This window comes from Halichoerus grypus, chromosome 11 (genome assembly GCF_964656455.1).
Source record: "Halichoerus grypus chromosome 11, mHalGry1.hap1.1, whole genome shotgun sequence".
NCBI classification, from domain to species: domain Eukaryota; kingdom Metazoa; phylum Chordata; class Mammalia; order Carnivora; family Phocidae; genus Halichoerus; species Halichoerus grypus.
In genome coordinates, this window is record NC_135722.1 from 89,315,230 (window position 1) to 89,329,748 (window position 14,519).

General features: G+C 41.6%; 1 long non-coding RNA gene across 1 annotated transcript in view; it reads left to right on the top strand.

Annotated features, from left to right (window-relative positions):
• The window catches only part of LOC144379542 (uncharacterized), a 50,428-nt gene extending 46,700 nt beyond the window's left edge, over positions 1 to 3,728 (top strand). The window contains exon 3 of the long non-coding RNA XR_013442703.1: positions 3,674 to 3,728. This is a non-coding gene — a long non-coding RNA (uncharacterized LOC144379542). The remainder of the gene's footprint in view (positions 1 to 3,673) is intronic.
• The last annotated feature ends 10,791 nt before the right edge of the window (positions 3,729 to 14,519 follow it).

The window sequence follows — 14,519 nt, forward strand, 5'->3', positions numbered from 1 at the left end:
TTTAAAATTGATTCTTTTGGATTTCCTGCATAGATAATTCCTTCATTCCTGTGAATGAAGAGTTTTATGGCTTCCTTCCCAATCTGTATATTTTTCCTTTTCTTTTCTTGCCTTATTGCATTAGCTAGAATTTCCAGCTCAGTGTTGGAAAAGAGTGGCAAGAGGACACATCCTCACTTTGAACTTGATCTTAATGGGAAGGTATACCATTAAGTATCATTCCCACCATTAAATAAGATGTTAACAATAGGTTTTTTGTAGACATTCTTTATCAAGTTGAGAAAATTCCCCTCTATTCCTAGTTTACTGAGAGTTTTTGTCATGAATGGATGGTTGGGTTTTGTCAAATGGGTTTTTCTACATCTGTTGATGTGATCATGTGATTTTTCTTTTTTATCCTGTTGATGAGATGGTTTATATTAATTGATTTTCAAATGCTGAAATAGCTTTGCACCTTGCACACCTGGATAAATCTCACTCAATTGTGGTCTGTAATTTTTATACATTTTAAAATTCAATTTGCTAATATTTCATTGAGGATTTTTGCATCTATGTTCACTAGATGTATTTGTCTTCAGTTTTCTTTTTTTGTAATGTCTTTGTCTGATTTTAGTATTAGGGTAATGCTAGTCTTATAGAATGAGTTAGGAAGTATTCTCTGTGCCCCTTTCCTCTGGAAGAGATTGTAGAGAATCAGTTTAAATTCTTCCTTTAATGTTTGGTAGAATTCACCATTAAGTCCAACCAGGCCTGGTGCAATACTTGAGATTTTTATGGCAAAATGAGTTTTAGTTGTGTGTGATATGATAGAAATTTGACAGGATAAAAGCCATAAAAGGGTTAAGTTTTGTTGGTTCTGAGGAAGCCAATATTAAGCATGATATCCAACCTGTGATCTAAAATCGGATATATGCTGAGGTAGAAGGGGGAGTTAACAGAGGAAGACAAATGCTAAAAGTTACCTAGGAACTGACAAGAGTCAAGCAGGAGGTCTTTTGTTACAAAAATGAGCTGAGGGTAAATAACTAAGAAAAGTACCAGAAGAACCTGAAGAGCAGTAGCAAACAATATTTTGGCACAATCCAGCATAATCTTCCTGAATTTTATTCTCTATTGTAGAACTGCTCTCATGCTAACTCTGGCCTTCTATAGGGCCACCTATACCCTGATTGTTTTGAAGGTTAATGGGTTAATTGCTGGTTTGGTATGAGTTGGTTAAATCAGGAGAAGGCTTACTTTTGAGTAAACACACACACACACACAAACACACATGCCATCGACTCTCAAGCACTTTAACTCAAATAATTTTTATTAGTTTCCTATTGCTCTGGTAATCTATTTCTGTATAACAAACCAACTGAAAACTTCTAAAAAAATATACCCATGGAACCTAGGGGTAAGGCATTTGGACAGGGCATAGAAGAAATGGCTTTTACAATCACATGATATCTGGGACTTCAATTGGAAAAATTCAGACTTTGGGTGAGTTGTTGGCTGGGGCTTGGAATGATCTGGAAGGCTTTCAAGCATGTCTGGCAGTTGATCCTGGCTGCTCGCTGGGACCTCAGGTAAACTGTCAACATGGCCTTTCCAAGTGGTCTCTCCCAACATGGGCTAGTTAGGCTCCTTCCCAGCCTGGATGCTGGATTCCAACAACATGTGCTCCAAGAGAACAAGGTGGAAGTGCATAACATGTTTATGATGTAGCTTCAGAAATCACATAGTCTCACTTCTGAAATATATTCTTTATTGGTTGTCTCTGTTAAAAAGTTCTTTCCAGATTCAAAAAAAGGGACATAGATACCACCACTTGGCGGGAGGAATGTCAAGGTCCTATCAGAGAAAAGTATGTGGGATACAAGATATTGTCATGGCCATCTTTGGAAATACAAGCTACCACGCTAGCAAATCAGTAGAAAAAATGCCAATAATTTACTAAGAATAGAGTAAAATGAAATAATTTTGAGCTTCAAAAAATTTTCAATATTGATCTGATAATGGGACATATTTAAAACTCTCTCACCCTGCAGAATTTGAAAGACTATTTCAATAAGTCAGAGTGATCATCTGTGGTTCTCTAATTTGGGGACCCCCATCTTACTACACTGTTGGGCTCTTGCTATGGACCAAACTACTGAAAGACAGAGGTGGCTTCACAGCTTGTTGCTTAAAAAGGCTTAAGATTTGTGTGTATACTCTTCAGATTATGAAAGAAAGAAGATGGGGTATGCAGCTTTCAAAAAAGCCTGAAACTGTGATAAAAACTGTTGGAGAGAGTTTTAAATAACCAGATCTCTTATGGAGATACTAGATCCATTCATAGAGCACACTAACTTACTTGTCCCTCCCCACAGTCTCTAAGGGATCAGGAACCTGGCTGATGGTCTTCATATCCACCTTGGGCAATACCAGTATCTCAGGAGACATGAATGCTGATCTGGACCACTTCTTCAGTATCATTGCTTTTTAGTTCCTCAAACATCATCTCCAATGACATTTTCCATTCCACTTATGCTCCTCATTCCCATAGTTAGGTTCTACATCTTGTCATCACTCATAACTTCTCTATCTCAAAATTTCCCATCCTTCTCTTACTATTCATCTCCAAACTCATTGAGAATTTTCATCTGTCAATCATCTACTTTCACCTAATTCTTTATTCCTCTCTTTTATTCTCTTTTTATACATCCCAGATTACTGCTTTATTAGCCATCTCAGATTACACGGTCCATCTTTTCAATAATATTTTTACCAATGCCCTTAAACTCTGTTTTTCCCCTTTTTTAGTGATTCATTCTCCTAAGCACTTAGTCTTTTGAAAGTCAAAACCAGGAACACTCCTTTATTTCAACTCTCCCATAAGTCCTCTTGAGGTCATGCTTAAATGTGGGAAAAGAGGAAAGAAGAGAAATGCCTGGAAGGGAAAAACAAAGTTGGCTAATATTTTGCAAAGAATATCTGGCCACATGAATAATTTGAAAGTTAATTTTGCTAATTATTGTGAAGGAGAAGTTCAGTGCACTATCAGAACACATAAGAGTGATCCTAACTGTTTCCTCATCAAGGGCCCAAGGAATAGGGTGAAGGCTTCCGATTAGTAAAGCAATGATGTCCATCCTTCTCTTTACGTTTTATACTTGAAGTCAGCAAGTGTGACTCCCATCACTAAGGAAATATAGATGGCTTAGCCCCCACTCCTCTTATACAAACTTCTTTGCCTCCTGCTGGTCTGTGACTTATTTTGTTTAAGGGCTTCCCAGGAGAGTTGTTTACTTTCCTCTAGTTTTTCTCTGAAAAAGAATGATGGGTACAATATGAGGACGAAGTAAAATGAGGGAAGGAAGTGAAAGATCTCCCCAAACCCATCCTCCCCTTAGGATGAACAGGGCTCTGCATTTGCACCCCAGCAACCCCCACCCCGAGCAACTGCAACCACAGAAATCACCATGTATGCAGGTGATGGTGTTGAACAAACCTGACATTCATCCTCTGTTGAGCTTTGACAAAGAACATTAATTTCTAAGCATAAGTAGTCTTTCTCTGGAAGTTAATGAGAGACAATTATTGTCTTCGAAGATGGAAAAAGAGACAAGGGTGATAACCTAAGTTACCATTAAGCATCAGCAGCAAATCCCGAGTCCTGACTCCAAATCCTTTTTCACTTTTCCACCAGATGATGTGATCCATCCATGCTTGCTGACCATCAGCTGCAGATCATTGCCTTGTCCTGCAGCGAAGTCAGTACACACTGGAACCCTGTTGCCTCATCTGAGTGCCCGAGGAAAGTCTACAACCCTCTCTCTTTCAAGTTGCTCTCTTCCTCATTTATCTCTTCCCACCAAATTTGCCAGTCTCCAGGAGCTCAGAGGGGCAAGATAACTACGAGGCCCCATCCCAGCATATGGTCTGTCAGTCGCCAACATGGGCTCGTGGTGGTTGGCCCTTCTATCTGTATTAAAAATCATAGCAATCCATTTAGGCACCGCTGTTCCTTCCAGGCAAATGTGCAATAACACAGTTGGCCCATTAACATTGCAGCTGCATAGCAGATTAGTCACTTTGTGCCATGCCGCCTGGTTAAAGCATCCACAACCACTTACAGAATTAGGGAATGGCGCTGCTGCAATGAGCTGGTGCGCTGTTTACAATCATCCCCAGCACAGACAACACATTCTTGGTTTTCTGTGTGGGTTGGGTGGCTGAAAACATCTCCCACCAAGTTGGTACTTTCCATATAGCTCTAGAGTGGGAAAAAAAAAAAGAGCGTAACTGATGCTCATCCTGCTCTCCACTGGGATTCTCCATTGAGTTAAAAAAAAAAAAAAAGGTTGGTTTCATCAACTGTCCCGAGAAAATAGACTGATAACTTCCTCAGTTAAACTCTGGCTTCATAAATTCAGGGCTTGTGATTGGCTATAGTGGATCCTGAAGCCTCCTCAGGACAAGAACTTTGTGTGATTTTCCTTCTGCAGCATTTAACAATATGGCATATGCTATTAGGCTCTTTGATTTTAATTTATCCTGAGAAACACATTCTCCTTTCATACAAATATTTTATAGACATCTATGGATAAACGTTTTTAAAGATTTTAGGATAAATGGAATGCAACTGTGCAGAAGCTACTTACATTTTCACTATGTGTCTTAAGTAGAAGGAAGAAATGCTCTTGGCACAAAGGCTGAGCGTATTTCCAAACCTTCCCTGGTGTTGGCTTCTTTGGCCCTCTCTGGGATGTGCAAGGTACAATGTGAAGTAGCTTCAAGTGCAAAAATAACTAATAGCATACAAAGGAGTTGGGCCAAACATGGCAAATAGCTTGTCCCAGGGTTTAAACTGAACACGAGTCACACTTACCACATTTCTGGTTTGGAACAAAATGAAATATATTTCATAATAGCACACTAAACAGGAATTAAAATGAAAACTTAAAACTATATATAGTATACTAGAGTGATGGAGAAAAACAAGTCAGCTTTATTACTGGAAAAACATGCTTAAGAACTCTTTCTAAATATTTCACCACAACTGGGTTTGCTAACACCTTCCCTAAAATGACAGCCTCACCCTGTCATCACAAGACATCACAGACAGCCCTTGAATTGATCTGCTCGGGCTGCCATAACAAAATACCACACGCTGCCTGGCTTAAACAACATACATTACTTTTCTCATAGCTCTGGAGACTGGAAGTGCCAGGACAAGGTGTCAGAAGGTTTGGTTTCTTTTCACGTCTCTCTCCTTGGCCATCCTCATGTGGTCCTTTCTCTGCTTGTGTCTGTGTCCTAAATCCTCCCTTTTTATAAGCACACCAGTCAGATTGGAGTAGAGCCCACCCTCACAGCCTCATTTTAACTGAATCACCTCTTTAAAGGCCGTCTCTCCAAATACGGTCACATTCTGAGGTGCTGGCGATGAGTACATCTGGATTTTGAGGAGGCGAAATTCAGCCTACAACAACCCTCCACGAGTGCAAACTGTTCACTACAAGGAAGAGCAGAGGAGGTGTTTTTCCTGGGGACAGTCTAGCTCATTGTGTCTCACTCCTGGTTGTGCATTAGGGCCAGCCAGGGAACTTTTAAAACCATCAACGCCTGGAGCTCTACCCCAGAGAAACTAAGACCTAATCTCTGGGACTGGAGTCAAGACATGAGCATTTTCTGGAAGTCCACTAGATGATGATGGTGTACATTCAACACTGAGATCTAACAGAGTCACTCAAAAGAGGCAGAGAGGAAGGAACTGGGTGGGGGTACATACTCAGGTCCTTCTCCCAGTATTCCCGATTCCATGAGGTGCTTCTCTTCTCAGGAAGATGAGTGAGTAAGGAAGGAGTCTGACCACCCCCTAAGTATTCCCTTGCCTGTGCAGGATGATGGAGACGGGGAGCCTGGCTCAGCAGAAACATATGGATTATGCGTGGTCTGGTGGGGGAGTGTCTTTCCCTCCTCCACTCCTCCTGACATCTGCAAGGGAGGTGGTGGCCGGTTTCTAATAACCTAGTCCTGCAGTGCAAGCTCTAGGCACAGCCTTCTCAAACCGGCATCTCTCACCATCTCCCTGGAGCAGCAAATTGTTCCACCCTGTCTTTGCACAGAACATTTATGGACCATGGGAAGCTGAGATTTAGTTCTCCATTCCCTGCACCCCTCTGGCTACTGGATCTCAATTCTGGGCAGCCAATCAACCCATCAGGAATCCACCAAAGCAAATCATTTTGCTTCTCCACAGCAGGCTGACTTCAGTAACCACCAAGAATTCATTACTGCTCTGGTTTGTTTACACTCGCTAGGAACAGACAGTGCCTGTGACTTAATTTGGAGACACACATTCCCTATAAATTAGGTTTAATCTATGCTTCAAATAGATAGGCCAGCTTCAGGGGTTTCCTCTTTTTTCTCCTTTCTTTCTTTAGGGAAGTGGGTATATAGGCACCTCCTTTTACAGGCCATATCCACTCAGGAAAACAAAAAATGTAGGGGTGCCTGGGTGGCTCAGATGGTTAAGCGTCTGCCTTCAGCTCAGGTCATGATCTCTGGTCTTGGGATCGAGCCCCATGTCAAGCTCCTGGTTCAGCCAGGAGCTTCTCCCTCTCCCTCGGCCTGCTGCTTCCCCTGTTCATTCCCTCTCTCTCTCTCTCTCTCTGTCTCAAATGAATAAATAAACTCTTTAAAAAAAATTTTTTTTTTTAAGATTTTACCTAGTTATTTGACAGAGAGAGACACAACGAGAGAGGGAACACAAGTGGGGGAGAGGGAGAGGCAGGCCTCCCACTGAGCAGGAAGCCTGATGTGGGGCTCGATCCCAGGACCCTGGGATCATGACCTGAGCCGAAGGCAGACGCTTAACGACTGAGCCACCCAGGCGCCCCCTCTTTTAAAAAATTTTTAAAAAAAGGAAAACAAAACATAATGAATGAGTCAGTAAATAAATAGCTTAGAGTTCAGCTGTCTGGACTCGAGGGCAGGACACCTGGGTTTTAGCCCAAGCACCACCGTTAGCCATATTCATATGAAGTTAAAGTTACTTATCTCATCTCTAAAAGGATGGAAGTATTAGACTGGCCATGATTTACACGATGTGGAATCTCTAGCTGAATAATGACAAATGAAGACAGAAGAGAGACACTGACCAGTTTTCATTTAATTAAATTAACTAAAGTGTTACTTACTGATCACCTACTATGTGCTGGGACTGTGCTGGCATAGACAGAAAGATAGGCGGAGTGTGACTCCCTTTTAAACATAGACCTTGGTTAGCATGGTAGAGAATGAGGATCCTCACAGGTGGTAGCAGTTATAAGGATGTCTTGATCAATTTCTTTAAAAGAACAAAATATTAGGGTTCTGGCCACATTTATATAAATTTCTTTGGAGAATGTTAGGAGCACCCTTTCCCCAGAGGCAAGACAACTAGTAGCAAAGGTAAAAAAAAAAAAAACTAGTAAAACAGAAGCCCAAATTGAAAGAGCAGCATCAATATTTAATCACAGCATGGTAAGGGCTGTTGAAGCAATAGGTATCAAATGTAGTTGAAACAAAGTATTCTGATTCCCACTGTGGGGTATGAGGTAGACCCGGGGCCTTTTCTTTGGGTGTCTCTTTCCCACAACCTGCCGGATGGAATATTCCCTAAGTGGATTGTGTTATTAGGAACACATCAAATCAATATCCTAGGAAGGGTTAGGTGTGCAGGGCCGAAGCATACCATGGGTAATTTCACTTCATGTAACAGATTGGTCTCTTAGCCACACAGTACAGAAGCATTTTCTTTCTACAAAATGGATAACAAAAGAATAATCTAGCTAGCATACTAATAAAGGAAAATAAAAGTGTCTGGGAAAACTCTTTGAAACCCTCAATGGCTAATTTGGGAATTCTAGACTTTGTGTACTGGAGAGACACAGTAAAGGATTATTAAACAACTCTACTACATGAGCTGTATTACACTGAGGATGCACTCTTATTTTTGTAATTGCTACTTATCTCAGACCTTTTATTCGTGATCCCAGAGGACATTTTCAAAAACTAATGCTGTCACCATACCTTGATCAAGGTTATGTGAGTCTTTCCTTTTCTTATAGAAGGATCACCTTCCTGGTCCCTTCTGCCCAACACTCCAGTTTAATAACTGTGTCTTTTCTGGGCACTGTTATTAACCTGGGGTTTATGGCCCCCTCTCCTGAACATCAGTTTAATAATAGTGCCTACTGTGAACCAGGGACATAGAATCTGCATTCTTCATTATTTGCCTTTTTGGATGCCAACCCTGATTACAGTCCTAATTATGGTTACATTTGTATGCGTGTGTGATGATAGATAGACGATAGATAGATAGATAGATAGATAGATAGATAGATAGATAGATAGATGATAGACTAAAATCTCAGATTTGGAACTACCAGTTTTCTATACTCGGTCCATGGCCATGTTCTTGGCCCATAATCAGAAGCTCACCTCTCCAAGTACAAACAATTTTGCATCTATAGGCCACCATCACACACTTGGCAGAACCAGACACAGAATCAATAAAGAGATACTTTGCAGGTAAAGGGGAAAGACAGAGTGACCCCCAGTCTTCAGCACAGCCACATGGTGGGTGGTCCCTTCATTAGACACAGATGCTCTTCAATACAGGCCATGACACTTGTGGGGGATCAGAAGACCCAGGACACACTGCTGTTGAAGTGTCAGATGAATCAGGAGCAGAATTTTATTCCCCATCACTTTTCTCTTTACCAGAATTGTGTTCTGATGTGATATTCAAAATATGCAGCCAAAAACATGTTTTGCAATCTGCTGGACCAAAGCTATTTAAGGATTGTTTTTCCTGAGAAAGAGAAAAATTCTAAGGAAAGGATGCATACCCGTGAGCACAGTTAATTTCAATAAACTGAAATGTTCTCACCACCATCATAACAAACATTGAAACACTAGGCAAGCACATAACTTTTTGTGCCTCTGTTTTTCCATCTGTATAATACAGCAGAAATTGCCATTTAAGGGAAAGGTGATCCATGTATCGTTCATTTTCTATATAGTGCGAAATAATTTGCACATTGAGTCGGGAATATACGTTGTATTTATCTTAAAAACCAAGGTATTTTTTTAAATAAGAAAAAAATAACAATAAACATTTCTATAGCACAGATTTATGAATTTCCCTTCTTCCATTTATTATGGGAGGGAATAATATTCTGCTGAGTCCCCAGTGCATGCCAGTTTCTACATAGATGCCATGGAAATCTAACAGTTGTAAGATTCCCTTGGGGAAGACAGAGAGCGTCTTCAACACCCAGAATCATCCAGAATATTCTTGGTGATGTTTGGGAGGACAATTTTTTTTCTTTACCCTTTTATGTTCTTTGGCTAGTAAATGGATATAAGACAGATTAACAGGAGGAAAAAAATTTAATCATGTATGTATGGAAACCCCATAAAAATATGATACCCAAGGACAAGTCAGGCAATTGACACCAGGCAAGACACCTAATTTTGCCATCTTGAGCTAAAAGGGATGGAGCCTGGAGCTCCAAAGTGGAAGAGGGTAATTCACAGGATAATGAGAAAAACAGTATTTGGTAATTAGATGTTTGCCCTGCCATACAGATAGATCGTTCAGATAAAAATTAGCTCTCACTAAGCCAGGCCCCCTATCGAAATTCTTTTAGGTAGTTAAGGGGAAGGTAATGTTTTTCTTGAGTCTGCTGGGTCTTGATGGTCTTCAGCTTAAAATAATACACATGCACCAGTGGCAGACTCGGGAGTCACATACTCTGCTCTCCCTCAGTGACAGTGAGGTCTTTTGCCTACTCTTCCTGTGACCTGAGGTGTTTCAGACATCACAGGACAGGTCCCAGTTCTTTTTCACTAGTAAAGGGCTTACCTGGAATTCAGATATGTGCATGGCCTCACTCTGGAACAGACTGATCAGGCGGAGAGAAAAGTACCCTGGAGCTGTCAGATACAACATGAGCAATGATTTTGTAGGGCAAGATGAGGCAGGAATCCACAAGTTAGAGTTGAATTCAGAGTGGAACTTTCCAGAGGACAATCAGACATTTGCTTGACAAGCAATTCAATAATCTAATTTTACAGAGCCTTTAGGGATGATGTAATCTAATCCCGTATTGCTACAGATTAGGTTACAAGGGCACAGGGAAGTTAACTGACTTTCCAAGTCACATTGCTAATAAATGAAAAAGGAGAAATTGATACTAGAAGTTCTGGCTCAAAGTCCAGTGTCTTTCTTCACCATAATATGTTGCCTCTGGGGGACCCTGCATTCTTTGCTGGAGTCTGGCTTTATGAAAGTTTGTCTGCTTGGTATAGTTTGGTAAAGCATAATTGAGCCCCCTCAAGAGAAACATCATGTTGCACATTGCCCTGCTAACCCAGGGCTCACTATCTTGGGCTCACTATCTTTATTCATGTGCTGATTAATGCAACAAATATTTCTGGGATACATGCTTTTTATCAGTTTGTGACACATTGTAATTTATGGAAAATATATATTTGGGGATTCAAATGACCGAAGTATATTTTGCATATTGATTTAGTCTTTGTCCATGATTTCTGGCTTACAGCTCCCAAAACCCTTGACATTTCCTGACCAATAAAAGCAATGGGGGCATCTTTTGTTATAATATTTTGTCTCTTGTCCATAGTTTCTGAAAAGCTTCTGAGCTCTAAAAGTGAAACGAGTGTACTGTTATTCATACAAAATCCCTTTCCACAGCTGGGTTTATGTGAATGAGGTGACTTTTGGAAGCACCTATGGATGGGGGCTGGTTGCCAGGGGAACGAACCACAAATAGAGGAGTGGAATTTTCAGGCCTTCCACTCCAACACACACCTCCAGGGAGGTTAGGGGAGCTGCAGGTTGAATAAATTACCAATGTCCGATGATTTAATCATTCATGCCTATGTAATGAAATCTCCATAAAAAAATTTAACCAAAAAAAAAAAAAAAAAAAAGAGGAAGGGTTTTGGAGAGTTTCTAGCCTAGGGAACCAGAATGCTTCCATATGCCACCATGCTGGGCCCCAAACTCCACAAGGACAGAAGCTCCTTTGTTTAGCTCACTCTATGGGATTCTTCATCTGGCTATTGATTCATATCCTCTAATATCCTTTGTGATAAATCTGTAATCTAGTGAGTAAATGGGTTTCCTGTGTTCTGTGAGGCACCCTAGCAAATTAATTGAACCCAAGGTGGGCATTGTGGAAACCTCTGATTGATAACCAGTCAATCAGAAACACAGGTAACAACCTGAGTTTGTGATGAGCATCTGATGTGGGCAGGGAGGGTGGGCAGTCTTGTAGCACTGACCCCTCAGCCTGTATTCTCATACTATCTTCTTGGTAGTTAGTGTTCGAGTAGGGCAGGCAACTGACATCCAGAGAACTATTGGATGGGTGGGAGAGCCTCCCCCAAGGACCCACATTGTAACTGGTGACCAGAATCTTGTACCCTTACCAACCTAGGCTTGAGGATACAAAGTTGAGAAAGACTTAGCCCCTGGCCCTGAAGAAATTTCAGTGTAATAAAGGAATCTGACAAATGGGGAAAAAAAAAACCCACTGTGATAGGTGTTATGAAAGAGGTAACCAAAGAGAGCCCTGAGAGCGTAGAGGGTGAACATTTGGTCAGCAGTGGAAGTTAGGTAAGATTTACCAGGGGAGATGAGGTCCAAGCTGAATTTTAAAGGAGGGGTGGGAGACCAACAGGTGAAGAAGGAGGCTGTCATTAATACCAGAGACAACAGAACGTTTAGCTGCACAGGAATGGGAAAAACAGTGCAGTGTTCAGGAAAACAAGTATTTGCACACAGCAGGAATGTGGACATGGTAAAAGTTGAGGCTTGTGAAGTACAAAGTGACAAAAGAGGAGGGAGCTTTATAGCATACTGTTAATAGGCTTCGGCTGTAATTGGAAGGCAATGGGAAGCCACGGAAATGATTTAACTAAATATCTTTTTAAAAAATGTTCATTCTCATAGCTGTGTGAAAATAGATTAGGGTGAGTTGGGGATGGGAAGACTGGAAGCTCAGAGATCAGTTAGAATGTTATTTCAGTGATCCAAAAATTAAGTGGTGGACACTAAGATGTACCACCCAGGTCCCTCTTCAGGGACAAAGAGCTTATGCCCTCCACAGCTGGGAGTGCTGCCAGAAGATGGACTTCAGCTGTCAGCCTTCTTTGAGGATTGCCTTGGCCGGGAAAAATTTTGGCCAAGGTCACACCTTCTTCCAAGAGCCACTCACCTCTAATGACAGTTCAGCATAGCGTACAAAAGCCCAGCTTCCTCATCCTACCTTGAGACAACTCCAAAGGACTTCCCAACCATAGAGCTCCCTCTGGGCTCAGCTGAAGCCTTTACTGGGACTGCAGTGTGGGCTAGCTTCTCCTCCTGCCCAGTCCTGCTTCCATCCACTCCATCCGAAAGTGTTGATCCCCAAAGCACTCCCTGGTAAATGACCTGCCCACTAATTGCTCATCTCCATCCAGGGTCTGTGTCTCCAGGAAAACCAGCCTATGATAATAAGGTTGAAGGCCTGTACCAGGGTACTGGTATTAAGGAATGAGAGGAGGGTGTCTAGGTGGCTCCAGTCGTTTAAGTGTCTCCCTTTGGCTCAGGTCATGATCCCAGGTTCCTGGGATGGAGCCCCATATCTGGCTCCCTGCTCAAGGGGGAGCCTGCTTCTACCTCTCCCTCTGCCCCTCCCCGCCCCCAACTTGTGCTCTCTTTCGCTCTGCTCTCTCTCAAATAAATAAATAAAATCTTTTTAAAAAAAGAAATAGGAGGGCGCCTGGGTGGCTCAGTTGGTTAAGCGACTGCCTTCGGCTCAGGTCATGATCCTGGAGTCCTGGGATCGAGTCCCACATCGGGCTCCCAGCTCGGCGGCGAGCCTGCTTCTCCCTCTGACCTTCTCCCCTCTCATGCTGTTTCTCTCTCTCTCGCTCTCTAATACATAAATGAATAAAATCTTAAAAAAAAAAAAAAAGAAATAGGAGGAAGCACAGAACTAATTCATATTTTATATATATATACACACATATGCATATATATATATATATATATATATATATGTATATGTACAACTGACAGTATTAAGGACAATGGAGTATAAAAAAGAGAAACACACAGGGGCGCCTGGGTGGCTCAGTCGTTAAGCGTCTGCCTTCGGCTCAGGTCGTGATCCCAGGGTCCTGGGATCGAGCCCCGCATCGGGCTCCCTGCTCTGCGGGGAGCCTGCTTCTCCCTCTCCCCCTCCCCCTGCTTGTGTTCCCTCTCTCGCTGGTCTCTCTCTGTCAAGTAAATAAATAAATAAATCTTTAAAAAAAAAAAAGAGGAACACTTTTCTGATGTGGATTATTGACTGAATGATCTTACTGTGAGATACCTGTAAGACAATGAGGAACTACATCACATAGACAATTGATATATACATAATATTGATATATATTAGACACTATACATATGTAATATATATGTTAGATAGATAGATGATAGCGAGATAGAATGCATATATCCCCCTTGGAGACATCATTTCAGATTCTAGATGGGATTAAATACTGTTTAAGTAGATGAAGTCCCCAAGAAAGAGAGAAAAGAAGTCTCAGTAGTGAACACTGCAGAATTCCAATGTCCACAGATTTGGTAAGGGCAGTGTGACTGGCTGAGAAGGAGCAACCAGAGAGACAGGACAAAATTAGGCCACTATGATTTCACAAGAGATAAGAAAAAAGGAGGCTATTGTTGATTAAGTTGATTGAAGAATCTAATGCATTGAGAACTAAAAATGCTATTGTCTTTGTCAATATGGAGGATAGTGTAACACTAGCAAGGGCAGTTTTGGTGAGGTAATGAGATGGGGGCCAAATGGAGGCCAACAGAGGTGTGAACATGGCAGATATATTTGAATAAAAATCCTGGATTGGGTAAAAAATGCTGGCGTGAGTATTCTACAGGGTACATTTTTCACCTAGTAGCAGTACCTTCCCATTGTCACAGAAGACCAACATTTTAAGAGAAGATGATAAACTCATGATGAAACATCAGCTTTGGAAGAGTAACACCAGAAAGAGGTATTTTCACAGAAATCGGTAGCCAGAGATATTTTTAATATATTAGCATGATAAGACAGGACTTGTGCCAGGTAGTGTACCTAAATAAAAGGCGTAGCTAACACGCTAAATAAATGAACATAGTGGACACAGCGGTGGAGCCAACTAGTGAGGTAGAACATCCAATTGAGGAACTATCCCCCAAATGCCAGGAAAAGTTAGAGACACAAGAGACAGATTCAGGGCGCCTGGGTGGCTCAGTTGGTTAAGCGACTGCCTTCGGCTCAGGTCATGATCCTGGAGTCCCGGGATCGAGTCCCGCGTCGGGCTCCCTGCTCAGCGGGGGGTCTGCTTCTCCCTCTGACCCTCTTCCCTCTCATGCTCTCTGTCTCTCATTCTCTCTCTCAAATAAATAAATAAAATCTTTAAAAAAAAAAAAAAAAAAAAGAGAC